Source organism: Panthera leo, chromosome D2 (genome assembly GCF_018350215.1).
Source record: "Panthera leo isolate Ple1 chromosome D2, P.leo_Ple1_pat1.1, whole genome shotgun sequence".
Lineage (NCBI taxonomy): Eukaryota > Metazoa > Chordata > Mammalia > Carnivora > Felidae > Panthera > Panthera leo.
The window spans coordinates 34,237,600-34,258,512 of record NC_056689.1 but is presented as its reverse complement, the minus strand read 5'-3'; the positions used below and the strand labels follow the sequence as shown (position 1 = coordinate 34,258,512).

Genomic DNA, 20,913 nt, shown 5'->3' with positions numbered 1-20,913 from the left:
ATGCCAAAGGTATTTTTTATATAAGCTTTCTCCTTTTTTATATTTCCTACCATTTACTCATGTGCTTATATTCATTTTATAATGAAAGCGGTTTTATTAAAGAAAACTTTTAAATATAAATTAATGTCACTGGAATGTAATTCAGAATTTCTTGTGGACTAACCTCAAGAAAAAAAAAAAAAAAGCAATATGCCATATACTCCTAAAGAAGTTTTTGTACTTGTTCTGATAATGAATAGAACTGAAATTCTAAATAATGCTTTCCACTCTCATATCACATATTATTACTTTATAAACAACTGATAATTCCTGACAATTAATACGATAGCTATCTATATGTTTTGCTATTTGAGAAGAAAAGTAACATACAAGGAAGTGGAGAAACTTTCAAACACTAATGTTTGGTAGGCAAAGCTGTGACCACTAGTCTTCTGATGCTGGGTTTAATACTAAATCTTCTGAGATACAAGATCACCTCAGCATGGTACTATACACAAGAAAAGATATCAAATGATACAATCATATATGGTGGGGCACTTGGATGGCTGAATTGGTTGAGCATCCAACTTTTGGTGTTGGCTCAGGCCATGATCCCAGGGTTGTGGGATAGAGCCCTGCTCCACACTCAGTGAGGAGCCTGCTTAAGATTCTCTCTGTCTCTCTGTCTCTCTCTCTCTCCCTTCCTCCCTGTGCCCCTCCCCCCCGATCATGATCACTCTCTCTGCCCAAAAGAAAAAAAAAATTAAAAGAAATGATCACATATGGAATTTAAAGTCTACTAAAAGATAGCACTGACTTCCTGTAAAAATAAAAATAATATTGAAGATCATAAGCGTGCTACTAGCAGCAGAAAACAGCTTGTAAATGTAGAAAGCTGGGAAGTGACTCAATGACTAACTTAAACAAAGTAACATAATCTGCCATTAGAATAAATCCCTTTAGCACTGGTATCAAGGTACAACTATTAATAGAAATAAATGTGGGAAGGTATATTACAAAGAGATTCACCTTTTCAGAAACAGTAATTGTACTAAGTACAACATGAGCAGATAAGTTACGGGAAGGTCAGTAACTGAAAATTTTAGTGGAACAAAATTAACTGATGCTATAACTGAAAAGAGAGCAGCTAGTTTTGCTGATTATTAACGTGTACTCATTGTTTCCTAAGACTTCCAACTAGTTTGCACTTTTTTAAAAAGTTTTTTAATGTTTACTCATTTTTGAGACAGAGAAAGACAGAGTGCAAACGGGGGAGGGGCAGAGACAGAGAGAGACATAGAATCTGAAGCAGGCTCCAGGTTCTGAGCTGGACAACAGAGCCTGATGCAGGGCTCGAATTCATGAACCGTGATATCATGACCTAAGCCGAAGTCTGACATTTAACTGACTGAACCACCCAGGCACCCCAACTAGTTTCCACTTTGTAAAATGAGGAACAAACAGTAACTGATGTTTCAATGCATTTTAAGAGGTAGATTAATAACAGCATAAATACATACAAAGTCTCACACAATATATACAATGCAATAACCCCGCTCTGCTTAGAAAATTTAGCGCTCACAACTAAAGAATACCCACTACACAAGAGTAAAGAAAATCAGGGGTGTGAAAGGTAAGGAGGACAATCTTTTTTAGAAGGTGATAATGAAACAGTGTATATTCACTATACCTTAGAAAAACAATCCCAGGACTCTTAATACCACTATGATCCATACATTTAAAATCTAATGAGGGGCACATGGGTGGCTCAGTTGCTTAAGTATCTGACTTTGGTTCAGGTCATGAATTCTCTTTCGTGAGTTCAAGCCCCGCGTCAGGCTCTGTGCCGACAGCTCAGAAACGAGCCTGCTTTGGATTCTGTGCCTCCCTTTCTCTCTCTGCCCCTCCCCCACTTGCACTCTGTCTCTCTCTCTCAAAATTAAATGTTAAAAAAAAAAAAAATCTAATGAAAAAGCCTTACTCCCGTAACCTAAGGATCAAAATGCTCCAGTTCAATTTGGAAGATTCAAAAAAAGCTTCAAAATCTAGGGTATTTTGAATTCCTATCTTCTTCATTCAGTTTTTAGGTTAAGAAACTTCTTTCAAATAACTTTTTTTTAAGCCTAATCAAATAACCCAGACAATACTGTAAGTTGGCAAGAACAATGGCAAAATTATATAAATGTGAGAAACTTAATAGGAAATTTTTGAAATATAAATTTTTTATTTTCTGACATTCCTGAAAAGGTGACTTTTGTTACTAAGCTATTATATTCTTCATATTATATAACATTAATTCCTGACAAGTCTGACAACCTATGTTTAGTCTGAATAGTGAGTCTTGCATAGTGAGTCTAGCAAATAAGGGTACCAAAGCATTGTTCATAATTTCTGACTTAAATATGATTGACCAATATTTCAAAATATACTTATTGTTATAGAAGACTTTTCAATATTTATTATAAATATTAACTTTCCAAAGGATATAATATCCCAAATATATATTAAAAACTTTCAAAACTCATTAATGAGGAAAAAAATCCAATAAAATGGCAAAAAATTAATAGCAACATTTCCAAAGAAAAGATACAGATGACAAATAAGCATAGATTTTAATATCATTGGTCACTAAAGAAAATCCAACTTAAAACCATAAGGAAATACATCTATTAGAATGACTTAAAAAAAAGTGGCAATATTAAATGCTGATGAGGATGTACAGCAACTGAAACTTTCATAAATTGCTGATGGAAATAAAAAACGACACACCCTCCTTAGGAAACAATTTGGAAATTTCTTAGGAAATTACACATACAGTCACCAGACAACTCAGATACATGACTATTTAGAATAGCTTTATTTATTTATAATCACCAAACACTTAAAACAACCCAAATGCCTATCAAGTAGTGAATGGACAAATTGTGGTATATCCATGTAAGGCAAGCTCATCAAGTAATAAAAACAAATAATACATTCAAGAACATAGATGAATCTCAAAATATGCTATGTGAAAGAAGCCAGGCATAAAAGGGCTACAATACAGTATGATTCCATTTATTTGACATTCTGGATATGGCAAATATATAGGCAATTTAAATAAGAAAAATATACTATCTAGAAAAAAAGAAAGAGGAAATTCCAAAAGTCTCTCTCTTTCTGCATGTATGTATACGCATATATACATATCACCTACCTACACAGAAAGACATACACAGGGACACTCATAGATACATGTGAAACACATCTGAAACTCAAAACAAGCCTATGAGACAAGTAAGATGAATTCAAATATCCCAATTTTCTAAGACTCAGATTTAGACTCTTAGTGACTTGCTTTTTAAACTTTTGATTTGGAAATAACTTCAAACTATGGAAACACTAAAGCATAATACAGAGAATACCTATATACCTTTTACCAAGATTCATCAATTTTTAACATTTTTCTCTTTTTCTCTATAGATACATATTTAGTTTTCACAAATCATTTAAAAAGATTGTATAAAATGCACTTTTATTATTTATAATATCTCAGTGAAAACCTCCTAAGAAGTTGAAGTTTGTATCTGTGAAATCATTTGATTTTATGCGTTCATATGGATATCTCCAATTCCAATCTAACACAGTTCAAAGCCATGGTCTTCTCCCATTCTTTGTTATCTTTTTCTCTCTTCTTCTCCAGTTAGATCCTTGGCTCTGAGGTCCAGGATAGAATTCAGTACTTATACTGGACAAGCCCTTTAAAGGGCAAAAAATAGAAATCTAGAAGCACCTGGGTGGCTCAGTTGGTTCAGCGTCCATCTTAGGCTCAGGTCATGATCTCGTGGTCTGTGGGTTCAAACATTGCATCAGGCTCTGTGCTGACAGCTCAGAGCCTGGAGCATGCTTCAGATTCTGTGTCTCCTTCTCTCTCTGCCCCTCCCCAACTCACACTCTGTGTCTCTCTCTCAAAAATAAGCATTAAAAATTAAAAAGAGAAATCTAACTGGAAAGGACTGGGGATGGTGCACTGGTAAGAGGGCCTGCTTGATGCTGCTCTAAGTCCAAAGCAACAACAGTCTGGGACCTGTGTCTGGGCTTTTTCTTTTCAGGAGTGATTGTGTCTGTTTTGAACTACATTCTCCAAATCCCTCTCTTCTGTTTCACAGTCTCTTAAGCACCCCCTCCCCAAATCCCTGCTCTCCAAAGGTGCACACCTATAGAAGCAATAAGAGCTCTACTGAAATATGATGTTTCTTCCTCTACTTATAAGAAATTAGATTTCTAGTATATTCTGTCTCTCAGCAATTCTGAAGGTGCAGGTTATACGTGATTCTATTTGTATCCTTTGTTTTAAGGATGAAGAAATTCAGAGTCATTATCCTCCAAGCCTATTTTAAGTGGCTTTTGATGGATTTCTCACAATTGTTAAGTGGTGCATGCAGGATTAGGAGATCCATCCAATATAATTAAGAAAATAATACAATCACATACGATAAAAATAAGAATATTTAGAATAAAACTCCTTATGGCCCAAACTGAATGAATTTCTTTTTAATTAAAGGTAGCTGTGGCTTACTTTTTTCCTTTTAAAAAAATGTTTGTTTATTTATTTATTTTGAGAGTAAGAATCCCTAGCAGGCTCTGTGCTGTCAGCACAGAGCACAAGGCAGGGCTTGAACTTACCAACAGTGAGATGATGACCTTAGCCAAAATCAAGAGTTAGACACCTAAACAAATGAGTCACCCAAGTGCCCATGGTTTAATTATTTTTAAGATGCATCCAAAAGAAGCATTCTATAAAGCCAGAAAAACAAAAGAAAATGAAAATGATGACAAAGGAAAAAGGGAGAGAGAAATTAACAGAAATAGCTCTTTAAATTTTGATGTGCAATTGTTTTCTAGCTATCTGATATGAAGGTGAAATGTGAAAGAATTCATTACTATACCCTGTAACTTGTACCAGTCATTCTTATATGGAAAAAAATGTCCTTATAAATAAGATATAGTAAGAATTGGTAAGATATGATAAGATATGGTAAGAAAATGTCCACAAAAGCACCCTTTACAACTTCTAGTTCTAACTTAGTGTAACTGCTTCCCACTTTCACAGTAACTAAAGCTTCTTTTTACCTTCCCCTGGGAGAAAAAAAAAGAGAAATCGGCATACATCAGGAGGTAAAGATCTCACAATGTGTTAGTATCACCATTGCATAGAAACAAACATCAACAGTTTTGAACATTTCATAGAGAAAGTAAAGTAAGACAAGTAAAATCTTTACGGCAAAACTCAAAAAAGTTTAACTTCCTTAAGAAAGCATTCATAACTTCCAACTAGGGTTTTTGATGTTCTTTCCTAAACTTCTCATCTAAACAAATAATAAATGAAAAAAAAATCAGTAATTCTAAACAGATTATACTTATTAAGACCAAATGTTAATAGAATAATGCAAGGAGGGAAATCCATAGGCAAACTGTAAGATTCAAAGCTTTGAAACCTTTTACCACAAATGTTTAGTAAGGTTGAAAAAAATTTGCTTAAATGTCAGTTTGATAAAAGCCAAAGGGACATTTCCCACATGTGTTTATATTTAACCATATTTTTAAAGATGGAAAAATAACAGTCATTCAAAACTAGGGTTAAGCTATTAGTTCATATGAATTGTAATTTAAAGGTATTTCTCCGGGGCGCCTGGGTGGCGCAGTCGGTTAAGCGTCCGACTTCAGCCAGGTCACGATCTCGCGGTCCGTGAGTTCGAGCCCCGCGTCAGGCTCTGGGCTGATGGCTCGGAGCCTGGAGCCTGTTTCCGATTCTGTGTCTCCCTCTCTCTCTGCCCCTCCCCCGTTCATGCTCTGTCTCTCTCTGTCCCAAAAATAAAAATTAAAAAAATAAAGGTATTTCTCCAAGCTCTAATTTTATTTTCTTTGATAAGAAAACACTTTTAACCATGTGTTGCTTAGGTAAACCTTTATTCAATACTAAAAAGTTTAAAGGTTTAAAGGTTTAATTCTGTTCATTTATAGGTCTGAAAGGTTTTTTTTGCATGTAAGATAATCAAATATACCTTTGAAAGCACTTTGTATAATTACAATAAAATGAATTATTCCTAAATTCAGATGCATGATATGTGTATTTGGTTTCTACCCATTATAAAAACACAACAAAATTTGACTAAACCAATTTACAATTTCCATTAAATAGTAAAACTGTTTGACAGTTTTAAACCATACCAAAAAAAAGCCATATGAGAAAATGAGAAATAGTGCAGGACAGTGGTTCTCAAAACGAAACATGCAGCTTCCTGGTAAACCTATAGTGCCAGCCATATGCCCACAGGCAGTTCCAAAATACAAATTATACTTTTTACCTCCTGTATTGGTTTGGTTCATCTGTTATTTCTATCACAGAATCCATGGTTTATAAGGGGGCCTTAGTTTCGCTGATCATAGAAAAATTCTAGAAACATATGTAACAGATACAAAGGGAAAGTATTCAAGCAATAATTAATCATTTTTCTCTATCAAACTTTAGAAAAATATCACTCATCAGGAACACTCAAACACTTAAATCTCTTATCAAAACAGAACATATGGAACTTCTGATTCTGAATAGCATATAGCAGGTCACAGCCAACATTCAGACTGACAACAATCTGAAAAGTCATATAAATTATAAATCATTAAAGGTACCAAAGAGCTATAGAAGGATCAAATGAATAAATTTCCAAGGAAGTGGGGACTGTTCAGAGGGTAGGCTAGAACTGGCAGATGATTATCCGACCTGGCTAAATTTGTAGTCAGTAGCATGGGGCTAGAGAGAGAAAATTTGACATTTTGGGGACCTCAAACACACAGCTGGTTTGTCCCATAACACATTTGCTGAATTCTGAAACTGAATGGTAAGCTAAGAAGGTTAACCAAAATCACTTGAAAAGCAGAAAGATCTCTCAGCCTGGCAGGGCTTAAAAAACAAAGACAGGAACAGAAAAGGAACTAAAAACATAACAGGCAAAAATGAAATCCTAGAAGGCATGGAGAATAAAATCTAAAGATAACACAGACACTTTTTCCCTGGGGACTGGGAGAGGACATCTATCTATACTGGTTATATCTAAAGGCTGAAAATTCAGACTGTGGGCTTAACAGAACACTAGGATGGGGGTGGAGAGCAAGGGAGTAAAAAAAGATAGGGATTTCAGACACTATTAGTACTAAAGTGATAAAATTGGAAATTGAGGACCTAAAATAAAAGGTCAGCTTCCCACTTGAGATATTTGCCAAACACTGAAGTGGATCAGGCTGGAGGATAAAGAAGCTGGAAATCTCTGAGAGCACTTCTGATGCTATGTTTCAGAGCTGATGAGACAAAGACCCAGTGGCCTCAATTAAAAGTCCAAGAGGATCAAGCTCTAGAAACAGAGGTAAACAAGGTAGACTGAACCCTATCAAAACTGAAAATCAACTTTGATCTAGCTTAATCCTTGATTTTGTTAAGGCAATCAGCTCTCCCATCACTCCATATCAGTCCCAAAGAGGAAAGGGCAAACACTGGTAGATAATACAATCTAAAGGATCTACATTTCTTACATAAATAATAAACAACTAATAGTTATGCAAAGAGGCAAAATAATTTGCCTAAAAACAAAAGGAAACAGCAAGAGAAAAGTTTCAGAAATAATACAGACACTGGAAATAAAAGGACTTCAAAATAACTATGATTAGTACTTTCAAGGAAACAAGGAAAGAACTTGATAAAACTTGATAAACTAGATAAAAGAATAGAGAATTACAACAGAGAATTAAATATATAAAGAAAACAATACAATAAACATCTAGAACTTAATTTGATATAGTTTAAAAATTCATTGAATAAGTTTAACATTTAATGCAATCCCTATCAAAATACCAACAGCATTTTTCACAGAACTAGAATAAACAATCTTAAAATTTGTATGGAACCACAAAAGACCCTGAATAGCCAAAGCAATCTTGAAAAAGAAAACCAAATCTGGAGGCATCACAATTCTGGACTTCAAGCTGTATTACAAAGCTGTAGTAATCAAAACTATATGGTATTGGCACAAAAATAGACACACAGGACAAAGAAACAATAGAAAACCCAGAAATGAACCCACAACTATATGGTCAATTAATATTTGACAAAGCAGGAAAGAATAACCAATGAAAAAAAGACATTCTCTTCAACAACTGGTGTTGGGAAACTGTACAGCAACATGCAAAAGAATGAAGCTGGACCACTTTCTTACACCAAATACAAAAATAAATTCAAAATGGGTGAAAGACCGAAATGTGAGATCTGAATCCATAAAAATCCTAGAGGAGAACACAGGCAATAATCTCTTTTGACATCAGCTGTAGCAACTTCTTTTTAGATATGTCTCCTGAAGCAAGGGAAATAAAAGCAAAAATAAACTATTGAGACTATATCAAAATAAAAATATTCTTCACAGCAAAGGAAACAATCAACAAAACTAAAAGGCAACCTACAGAATGGGAGAAGATATTTGCAAATGACTTATCCAATAATATCTAACATACATAAAGAACTTATAAAACTCAACACCCAAGGCATTGGGTGGCTCAGTTGGTTGAACATCCGATTCTTGTTTTTGGCTCAGATCATATCTCACAGTTTGTGGGGTCAGGTCTCCATGTTGGGCACTGTGCTGACAGCATGGAGCCTGCTTGGGAAATCTCTCTCTCTCTCTCTCTCTCTCTCTCTCTCTCTCTCCTTCTCTCCCACTTGCACTGATGCACACACGCTCTCTCTCAGAAATAAAAATTAAAAAAGAAAAACTCAACACCCAAAAAACGATTAATCCAATGAAAAAATGGGCAGAAGACATGAACAGAGATTTCTCCAAAGAAGATATACAAATGGCCAACAGACACGTGAAAAGACGCTCACTGTCACCATCAGGAAAGTGCAAATCAAAACTACAATGAGGTATCACCTCACACCTGTGAGAATGGCTAAAATCAAAAACACAAGAAACAACAGGTGTTGGCAAGGATATGGAGAGAAAGGAACCCTCTTGTACTGCTGGTGGGAATGCAAACTGGTGCAGCCACTCTGGAAAACAGTATGGAAATTCCTCAAAAAATTAAAAATAGAACTACCATATGATCCAGAAAATGCACTACCCAAAGAATACAAAGACATTAATTCCAAATGAGACATGCACCCCTATGTTTATAGCAGCATTATCTACAACAGCCAAATCATGGCGGCAGTCCACAGGTCCATCAATTGATGAATGGATAAAGATGTGGTACATATCTATGTATGTGTGTGTGTACACACACACATACGTATTCAATGGAATATTATTGAGTTATAAAAAAGAATGAAATCTTGACATTTGCAATGACATGAATGGAGCTAAAGAGTATAATGCTAAACAAATAAATCAGAGAAAGACAAATTCTTACGATTTCACTCATATGTGGAATTTAAGAAACAAAACAAATGAGCAAAGGGGAAAGGGAGAGAAACAAACCAAGAAACAGACTCTTAATTATAGAGAACAAACTGATGGTTACCACAAGGGCGTGGGTAAGGGGGGATGGGTGAAACAGATGATAGGGATTAAGGAATGCACTTGTCATAATGAGCACTGGGTGATGTATGGAATTGTTGAAACAGTATATTGTAGACCTGAAACTAATATAACACTGCATGTTAACTGTAATTAAAACTTTAAAAAGACAGAATTCATGAATAAGTTTAAATTTAAACTATTCTCTCTGAATCTTCCTCCTACTTAGCCACAGACATGTTATCAGTCACAGAAGGATGTGGAACAACTGGGAAAATAAAGCCCCGGTTCTCTGGCTAGAGAACCAAAAGGAGAATTCCAGGGAACCACGAAGAACTAGGGCTCTTAACACATCTGGAAAATACAAAAGACTAATCAAAGAAATAGAAGATATAAAAAAAAAACTAAGGAAAATTTCAGTAATTGAAATTTTAAAGCTCACTAGATGGGCTCAATAGCAAAATGAAGAAGACAGAATTAAGACTCAGTACACTTGAAGACAGATTAATAAACATATTCCAGTCTGAACAACAGAGAGAAAAATTATTTTTAAAAAATGATTAAAGACCCAGACATCTATGAGATATTATTAAAACATCTAAAGTTTATGTCAGCAGAGTACCAGATGAAGAGAAAAAAATACAGTGTAGAAGAAAATTTTCAAAAATATAAGAGTCTACAACTTTCCAAATTTGATTAAAGAAACACTCCTACAGGCTCAAAAAGTTCAGAAAGCCCAAACAGTATAAACTCATGGAAATCCATGCCCAGACAAATGAGAAGAATCCAGAGTGGAACTGGGTGGAATATCAATATTTAAGAGGAAAAGGACCAACAGAGAGGAAGGGAAGCACTGACCTACCAAAGGGGGCAGAGGGAGTGCCCAGAGAGAGAAAGATATCTAGAAGGAAGGAAGAAGTATCCAGCAGAGTCAAATTCCTTACTAAAGAACATTAAAGGCAAATCTGATAACAATATGATCCAAAAAAGGATTTCATATTTCAAGTCATCAGGGTAGGCAACATTCCTTACTGGTTTAGAGCAAAGGTTCTGGTGTCAGACAGACCTGGCTTTAATTTCATGTTCATCTAATTATGACATAGCACAAGTAACCTAAATTCCCTGAGATTAGGTTTCCTCATTTGTAAAACATGGTATTGAAGACCATATCTGTCTTTGCATTCTACCATATTTAAGTATAGTACCTAACAGATATTAGGTACATACATGCCAAAAAAGTTGATAAACAAAAGAATGTTTGGCTGGATAGAAGAACTACGGAAGGATTAAATGACCGTCTTCTTACTATTGCTGTTGCTATTGGATTTTTATGAAAGTACAGACGATCAATCTGTACACATTTTAACAAAATTAAGTTTTTCTTGAGCATTTTTAAAAAACTTTGACATTGATTTGAATTTTCCCTCTATCTCAGATACCTACTGGACACTAAATAAAAACTTATGGCAAAAGAACTTAAAAAAAATAAGAATGTAGAAAATTGTTATTAGGGAAACATTTAACTATAAGACAGATTTTAGATTAATAAGTAGACATTATGTTATCTAGTGAGAAAAAACAAAATCAAATTATTTCTGAACTGAGATTAGATTAGGGTGTTCGGAGTTGCTCCTCCTACACCAGGCTCAGAATGAAAAAAAAGTGTGTGTGTCCATGTGTGTGTCTGTGTATGCACGTGCAGTGTACTATTTCACTCTTTCATGTCATTTAATAACTCCTTATCTTTCTTTCAATTAATATAAAACATTACCACTCTGTTGTGAAGACTATATCAGTGCCTTAAACATAGTAAACAGTTAATAAATGATACCAACTATCTATGTAACTGGGGAGGAATAACTTGCTGATTCTGCAGAGAATGTTCAATTTGGATACCATCTAAAAAACACAAATAATTGACATCTTTACAATTTTAAATTCAAACTTCTCAACATCCTGGAAAATATCTGATGCATAACAGTCTCAATCCCTACTTCATTAAATAATGAAAAATAAAATCTATTGCATATCCAAAGTTTACATACTAACCACATAACATCAATGTTGATTCAAAAGCACATATAGCACACAATACTACTTTTTACATTACTGTAAATGAAATTCTCAATTTGGTATTACTTTTTAAAAGTAAAGTTTTGAAAATTTATCAGTATAGAAGTTTTATCTTATGCATGCCTTTGTAGCAAAAGACATTAAAACCAATATGAAAAGTGTTTAGATACTAAAGAGATGTTTTCTTTCATCTTCGAACACTACAAACAGAGATTCCAATAAAGAAAACCACAACTTTGCTGAAGTTTAAAACATCTGGGGAGTATCTTGAGATATTCATTCTTAAGAGCTCCATGTTAAAGAACAGCCTGAAGGGTAGATGATAAATCTGCTCTAAAAGTGGAAGTGTGTTTTTAATCCCACTGAATATAAACAGACTCTTAAAAAAAAAGAAAAAGAAAAAAGAACTCTAATTCTAAAGCAATGTGCCAAGAGACAAAAATGCTCCATAAAAGGAAACTTTAAAAATAAACACTAGAGCTCAATTATAAAACAAAAAGAACTTAATTATTAAATAATCATGAGAATATAATGATTTTAGGATATTAGCAACCAGAAAGTAACTGTCAATAAACCTTTGTAATTGCTAACTGAAGAATACTGGGTGATGGGTTCAGATTACAAACATTCTTTTGTAAAGATGTTTCTCCAGCTATGAATTCTCATATGATAACAATAAACTCTCAGAAAGCTAATGTAAGAAATAAATGGGATAATTTATATTTTTAAAAACTGAAGATGTATCTTTCTTTTACATCAAGTTAATATTAATGCAAAAGTTATTTCATAAACTTTGCATTTACAAATACACGATATAGAATGTATCAAGACATGATACATGAGATCCTAAAACTCATATATATTTTTTTAAAGTAAGCTCTACACCCACCATGGGACTTGAACTCGTGACCCCAAGATCAAGAGTTGTATGTTCTACCAACTAAGCCAGTCAGGTGCCCCTAAAACTCATAATTTTTTTTACAGAATTTACAATAAAACTGTCCATAAAGCTTATTAACTGAAGAGGGTATTCAGACTATTTTTAAAACAACCACCAACACTGGACTCAATACAATGTGGAATATATTCTTTTCAGTACATACTGAATTTCAAAAGTAAAAACTTCGAACATCCACCAATTTGGAAGCAAAAGCAAACAAAAGCAAGGTGAAATGACAAAGCCCTGGGTTCCACAGTTATTTAGCTACTACAGAAAGAGTGTTACAGTATATCCTACAGGCTATACTGATATATAATTTATAGGTAAATCTGTTTCCCAATTTCAAAGTATGCAATTTAAATATATATTATATTGATAATAAACCAGATTTGAACATTTTTAGTATTTTATAAATGCAAGAACTCTAAAATGAAAATAAAGGACAATTAATCTAATGTAGAACTGATATCTAATTAGACATAATATTCTTTCTGGACAAGAGGGGAGGTCAGAAAGCTTTCTCTATAAAAGGCCAGGTAGTAAATATTTTAGACTTTGTGGGTAAAAAGAAAAACTCAAGGATATTTTTTAGGTGGTTGGAAAACAAGAGATTAGCAAATTTCCAAAAGTACGTTTGCTAATAAAATTAAAAATATAATTGAGTAGTGTTTTGTTTTTTGCTTGTCAGTTTGTTTTGTAATTCAGTCTACTAATAAAAAGAATATAATTCTTTTGAGGAGAATAACATTTCATTTAATTGGTGTTCAAAGTTACTGTTCCCTATCATCAAAAATGACTGCAAATGTTCATCTGTTAACATTGATCTATTATGAGATTTTACATATTTCAACTTTGAAGAAGTCTTTTCACATAAATAGATTCTGCCAAATATTGATACCAATCCACAAGCATATGATTTTTATTGAATATATTCATCACATAGAAGGCATTTATAAAATTCTATTGCAGGAGTCTCTTGATATTTGTCTTTTAGAATGTCACTACCTTATAGATTAATCACTTCCAACTCAAAATTAGACGAAGGGTCGTCAACTGCGTTGTTAAAGGATTTAAAATAAGGAAGCATCCGTTGCACTGCCATCAAGGTCTGAAAAATACTCCTGGAACTATTGTTTCAGCCTGAAAAATATATCTGCTATAAAGGGTGTAAGAATAGAGATACTACTTCTTGTTTTAACTTCTGACAGAATGAGACATACATAAAGTAGCTTGACATTTGTCACAATTCAAACTACAGTAGTTGCTGTCAAATGACTACCATGGTTAAGTTTCAAATGTAAGTGCTATATAGGCCTCACAATTAAGAAACAATATCAGTATCATTAAGAAACAATATAAAGACTGAAATAAAAGTTAATTTTCAAAGCCATTCCATGTGCTACAATAATTAGTTAATGGAGCGTCTTATCTAGAAAACTCTGAATCTATATTCTTAACTCAAAATAACTGTAGTAATCAAATGGCAGGGCAAGTCAAATAGCTCAAATTTCAGGCAGAAATTTATGGAACTATCTCTTCATGAGATCAAATGAAGTTCACTGTTAATACTACTAGTTCAATAATAAATGAGAGATTCAAATATTTTACAAAATTTTGTGATTACAATAATACAATGAATAACCACAGGCTTTAAAAACCTTACATTTTCACAAACTTTATAAATATCTTAACTCTTTTTTTTTGTTCCATACGTATTTTGTTTCATATGTCACACATCTTAACAGATTATACTTTCAGACATACTGAAATAGTGTTTTCTTAATTTTTTTGAAAATATTCTTGCCTACAGTTGTTTGATAGACTTTTCATGAAGGCTAATTAATTGTCCAGTCACTTGAAACTCAGTATCACTTCTGTGAATTAAAAAAAAAAACAACTGATTACTGTCAGTAAATATCTGATGACTCACCAAAAACTAAGGAAAACCACTCAAAATCATTCTTTTTCTTTAATTGACTACTGATGTTGCTACCAATGTCCTCAACTGTTAAAGCAACTATTGCCACCAAAAAACTGACAGTCTTAAATTTATTTTCTCTAAACACATTTCTTTGGCTAATACAACAAAACACAGTTTAATTCACTCAACACTGGTAAATGGCTCTCACTGTTTAGCTAAGAAATTATATACTCCCAAACCTTACTTTGGGTGCAACCTCATTTTGATTTTTTGTTTGTATGTGTGAAAAACCTCTGCTGTGATAAGCTATTATACTTTAAATTTTCTAACTTGTATAAGAATTGCTTTCCTTGAGTTTGGAATACTGTAAGTGCTTAGCCTGATAATGGCAATGTATACAATAGTCTTTTAATAGAGCTTAATAAACACAATGTCTCATCATCTAATTTAATAAAATAACCCATAGTTCACTATCCTGTAAAAATGGGATTCAAAGTCCCCTTTTCTCTTTTTCTTGTTTTGACATGATAGGTATGTACTAGAAATAAAAAATAAAGTGTTATGCCACAGTAACAAATGTGACACTTAAAACAGTGTTGAATTACTTTATCACTGGGATGTTAGTATGCCAAGCAGCAGTGTGAAACAATGAGAATGCCACATCAAATCTTTGCTGTAACTATTCATCCCTGCCGTAGGGGTGGGAAAGCAGCCATAGACAATACATAAATGAATGAGCATGAGTATCTTCTAGTAAGATAGAACTTTAATTATGGACAGTGAAATTTAAATTTCATATAACTTTCACATCATAAAATATTATTCTTCTTTTTACCAGTCATTAAAAATATATAAAAACCATTCTTAGCTTACAGACCACAAAAACAAGTGGTGGGACAAATCTGGCCCATCCCTGCTTTAAACAAGTTACTTATTCTCTTGGGCTCAGCTCACTCTTCTGTCACATGCAAATAATATGATTGTTGTACCTATCTACCACAGAGGAAAATGAAAAGGATCATCAAACATACGTGAACAGGTTCTAAAACTATAAAACAATGAGTATCAACTAATTCTATTTTGCATTCACAAAATATTGATTGCACAACATTCAATGTACTTATGCAGGCAGTCAATCCAATTCCATAAAGATAAAAAACAAACACTAAGCATTTACCTGCAAAACAAACAAGCACTTCAGAAAGTCACTATGGATACAAAAAAAAAACACTTTACCCACAAACTCTTTTAATGTTTTATTTCAGCAACCAGCTTATTTGGGACTTCCTCCATACAGCCAGCAAGTACACTCTATCTCTTTTTGGTAGCTTCATAGTTTTCCATTGTATAGCTACAACTTAATCTCTACAATAAACATTTAGGTTTTGTCTAATTTTGTTTGCTTTTACAGGTAATATAAAAACAGGGGTGCCTGAGTGGCTCAGTCGGTTAAGCGTCTGACTTCAGTTTAGGTCATGATCTCATAGTTTGTGGGTTCGAGCCCCGTGTCGGGCTCTGTGCCGACAGTTCAGAACCTAGAGCCTGCTTTGGATTTTGTGTCTCCCTCTCTCTCTGCTCTTCCCTCATTCAAGCCTGGTCTCTCTCTCTCAACAATAATGAATAAAAGAAAAAAAATTAAAAACAAACATCCTTACACATATACAGTTCATAGATCCAAGAGCATTTAAGACATAAGATTTTGATAAATAATATTGATTTGATAAATATTGATACGATTTGATAAATTTGATAAATAAAATGATTCCTTCAAAAAGGCTGTGGTGACTTATAGTCCCACCATAATATGAAACTGCTTATTCCCTATAATCCTTGCCATGTAAGAATTATCGTAACAGGTTTATTTTCATTCTTCCTATGATTGAGGGTGAACATACTTTCATATGTTTACACACCATTTTATTAACTTTTCTACCCAGCAACAGTTCACAGACATTGCTCATTATTAATATATAATTGTTGTTCTCATGGATTTCTAGAAGCTCTTTACATAGAAATATCTTGGACTGTGATGTAGTTGGCAATTATTTTTATCAGTTGGTAAACTGGCTTCTGACTTTATGCAAACTTTTTGCCATGTATTAAAAAATATTTTTAATATAGGCATTCATCCACTGCAAGAATGTAAAACCAAAAAGGAATTGGAAATTAAACCCAAAGACTGTAGAAAGAAGAAAATAAGAAAGAGCTGAATATGTAGAAAGAGAAAACAAACATGCTCTATAGGGAAACAACAAAGCCAAAGTTGGTTCTTTGAAAAGGCTAACAAAATTAATGAGCCACTGCCCTTGCAAAGAAGGAACAAATAACCATTACAGAAATGCAAAAGGATACTTTTCTCCATAGACTATATAAATATTAAAAGGTCATAGAAAGATATTATGAACAAGAGTATGCCAATGCATTTTAACATTCAGACAAAAATGTACAAATACTTAATCAAGGCTGACATAAGAATAAGTGAAAAAATCTAAAAAGTCCTTCACTTTGTTTATTTAGAGAAGAGAGAGAAGGTGCATGCGAGCAGGGGAGGGGCAAGGAGAGAAGGAGAGAATCTTTTTTTTTTTTTTTTTAAAGAGGAGAGACAGGAAGAGAGAGAGCACGAGTGTGGGAGGGGGGCGGGGGGTAGAGAGAGAGAATCTTAAGCAGGCTCCATGCTCAGCGCAGAGTCCAATGTAGGACTCAGTATCAGCATCATGAGATCATGACCTGAGCCAAAATCAAGAGTCAGACTCTTAACTGAATGAACCACCCAATCGCCCCAGTCTTTCACTTTTTTAATGCAATATTCCCAACAAAGAAAACTCAAGGTCTCAATCACATTATCAGTGAATTGTGCCAAATATTTAAGGCATAGGCAAACCATAGGCACAATTGTACAAAGAGTAAAAAAGGACAGGAACACCAAAGAGTATCCCCATTAAAATGAAGATATCTATTCATGAAATGATATCATGAGGATAGTGAAAAGGCCAAGTCAGAGCTGGCATTTACCAACTAAAATAAGTCATAACCTGAATATACAGAGAATTTCTATTAACTGCTAAAAATTATTAATAGAAAACTGGAAAAAAGAACTTAAACTTGCAATTCACAAAGCAAGTGTATCTAAATAGTCAATATACAAATAAGAATATGCTTAACCTTATTAGTGGTCTGGTCAAGGAAATACAATTAAAATTATAATAAGATACCTCTAGTCACTCACCAACCAGTGTGGCTAAAACAAAAATTTTAAAGACTGAAAATACCAGTGGAACAAATGGAAACTTCAGTCCTGTTGATGGGAATATAAAACTTTGGAAATCTCTTTTGGTAGTATCTAGTAAAGTTTAAGACAAGCACACCCAGTGACCCAATATTTCCATTCCTATTTATAATTCCAACAGAAATGTGTGTACATGAACACCAAAAGACACATACAAAAATGTTCATTACTAGCATTGTTTGTAACAAAGCCAAACCCAAAACAACCCAAATACCCATCAACAGTAGAGTATAAAATTAAATTGAGACAGATTTGTACAGTGGAATTGGATAGAGAAAAGAAAATGAAGAAAGCACTACTATATGCAACAATGTGGATAAATCACACAAACCAAGATGAGCCAGAGAAGCCATAAACAAAAAAATATACACTATATGATTTCATTTATTTAAAGTTCAAAACAGCAAAGCTAATCTCTGGTGTTGTAAGTCAAGATAGTGGATACCTTTGGGGAAGGAGAGGGGCCAAGGGTGCTTCTGGGCTTCTGGCCAAGTTCTATTTCTAGAACTGGTTGGTAGTTAAACAAGTATGTTTACTTTGAGGTAATTCTTTCAGCTGTACACTTATGATTTGTATACTTCTTTTACGTGTGTTATACTTCAATTCATAAAAAGTTAATAAAAGAAGAATGAATGTTGAGTTTTGCAAATGCATTTTTAGCATCTATGAAAATAATCATTTAAAATCTCTCTAAAAATTAAATGGTAAAATCAAATCTGGGTCCAATCAAAAGATTAAAACCACATAGTAAGTTAAACGGAATTTTAACATAAAGAATTATTAACTATGATAAAAAAAGAAAGGTCCATATGGTATTCTAGGGCTGAATGAAAAGTACCCAAGGAAGGAAAAATTTATGAAGGATCAGACCTCTTTTGAGAAAGTGTGGGTCAGCCACCAGATAGTAGAGTTCATTGGTTTAGTTGGTCTGGGGTTACTAAGCAAACAACAGAAACCCTCTGAGAAGCAGTTGGAGAGCAGGGTAAAATCATATTAATAGATTCCCTAATTCTGAATTATCCTTTCATTTTGGAATAAACCCTACTTGTACTACTAGTCTCTTGATATATCACTGTGTTTAGTTTATATTGCTCTTAATTTATCATTTGTGGCTCTTTGTATCTGGTAAAGTATTAAAAATGTATGTTTGTGTATTAATTTTGTAATTACCCACCAAGTAAATGTTGGTTTCTAATTATTTTTCACTTCTTCGTTTTACAAAAATACAGTACTTTCATCTGCAAATAGCATTTCCTTTCTTTACCATTTTTATACCTAACGTATTTTTATCAGAGTATTATGGTCTGACTTTTGTTTTTAAAAAGTCAACCTTGTCTGCTGGGCTGAGAATATGAGGAAAGCAGCCAAGGGTGGAAGGAGAGAAACTAGGTTAAGAGGCCATTGTAATAATTCAGGCAAAGGATAATGGTGGCACAAAGCATAGGACAGATGACTACAGCAGTGTAGATGGTAAGAAATGATTAGATTCACGATATAGTTCAAAGGTGGTTCAGTAAAATGTGTGAAGGACAGGATATGTGCTATAAGAAAAAGAGAAGTACCAAGAATACCTTTAAGGTTTTTAGTCTAAACAACCAGGACAGAGTTGCCATTAAGTGAAACAGAGAAGGCTGTAGGTGGAACAGGTTTGGGGCAGTGGGGAAAATTAGGAGTTCAGCTTGGATTTGTTGAGTTTAGACTATAAAAAATCCAAGTGCATTCATTAAATAAATGCTGGAAGAACAAATCAGTCAATCTTTCAAACACTACTGATTCCCCAATACTCCAAAACTGCGATGAGTAAGGACACAAAGAATTATGCCATAACATACACTCTACTTCACTACAAAGAAATGATTCTGTGAGACCCACAAAAAGGAAAAACTTCACAAAAGAAACTATCCTTCCATGGCAGGAACTGGCCTATATAGCCTGACTGCCATGTATAAAAAGAACGAAAATGCAGGCTTTCCTAAGGCAGAACCAAAGGCCCAAATTCCCCTCCAGTATATTACACATGATCTTTGTTAAAAAAAAAAAAAAGAGTAAAGAACTGGTATTCTTGGTATAGCAGGCAACACTAAGCTCATAAGAGTTCTAGATAGAGACAAAGACAGTGCAGAGAGAGAGGCAGACAGACAGATAGATGTTAAATGTTAAATAAATAAATAAATAAATATTTAATAAATAAATAAATCTGAGAAAAAGGAAAAAAAAATCCCACAGTTCATGGTGCTATTATAGTTCATGACTAGTGATATAGTCATTCAGTGCCTAAGAAAGACTTGGCAAATTCACCTCAAAAAAGACAACTTGCATCAAAAATACAAATTCTAAGATCTTCATATTTTTCAGTATGATATATATATATATATGTGTGTGTATATATATATATATATATATATATATATATATATATATATATCTTATTATTATTATTAGTAAGCCCTGCAAGCGCAAGGCCTCAAAAAATTGGGTAAACACTAAGAATCGTTCCTCTCCAAGGAAATCTTTAGTAAAAGGCAAAACATTTATATGATCTGAAGAAAAAACAGAGTATCAGTATGATATATTTTTAATTATTCCACACTGTCTCCTTTCATTCCTGCAAGAAAAGTCATGAGGAAAAAACTATTGTATAGATAAGAAAAATGAAGTATGCAATCAGTGTGACATGTATAAAGGTAGCTAATATTAGAACTCGTATCTCTCATACCCCTTGCCAACTATCCACTCTCAAAGAATTTCTAATTTTGTAAAGGTGTAATACTAAATTAAATGTGAGGTGGTAACAACAACAAAACCTATGAAAAATTTAGCACATTATCAAAATCCCAGTGATCTGTTCTGCAGAAAAGAAAAATCTACCTTAAAATTCATATGGAATCTCAAGAAATAGCCACCTTAAAATGCATACGGAATCTCAAGGGACCCCCAAATAGCCAAAATAAGCTTCAAAAAGAAGAACAAAGTGAGAGGACTCACACGTCCTGATTTCAAAACTTACTATAAAGCTACAATAATCAAAACAGTGTGTACAGGCAAAAAGACATATAGACCAATGGGATGGTACAGAGAATCCAGAAATAAACCCTCACATACATGGTTAAATGATTTTTGACAACAATGCAAAGACCATTCAGTGGGAAAATAGGGTTTTTCAACAATTGGTGCT

At 33.6% G+C, this 20,913-nt stretch overlaps 1 protein-coding gene and 1 non-coding gene across 9 annotated transcripts in view; both read right to left on the bottom strand.

Annotated features, from left to right (window-relative positions):
* The window catches only part of ADK (adenosine kinase), a 517,703-nt gene that overhangs the window by 358,071 nt on the left and 138,719 nt on the right, over nucleotides 1-20,913 (bottom strand). The gene's annotated exons all lie outside the window — the stretch shown is intronic.
* On the bottom strand, nucleotides 20,183-20,298 carry LOC122202849. The gene has a single exon (XR_006194905.1). It is a non-coding gene; the product is annotated as a U5 spliceosomal RNA (small nuclear RNA).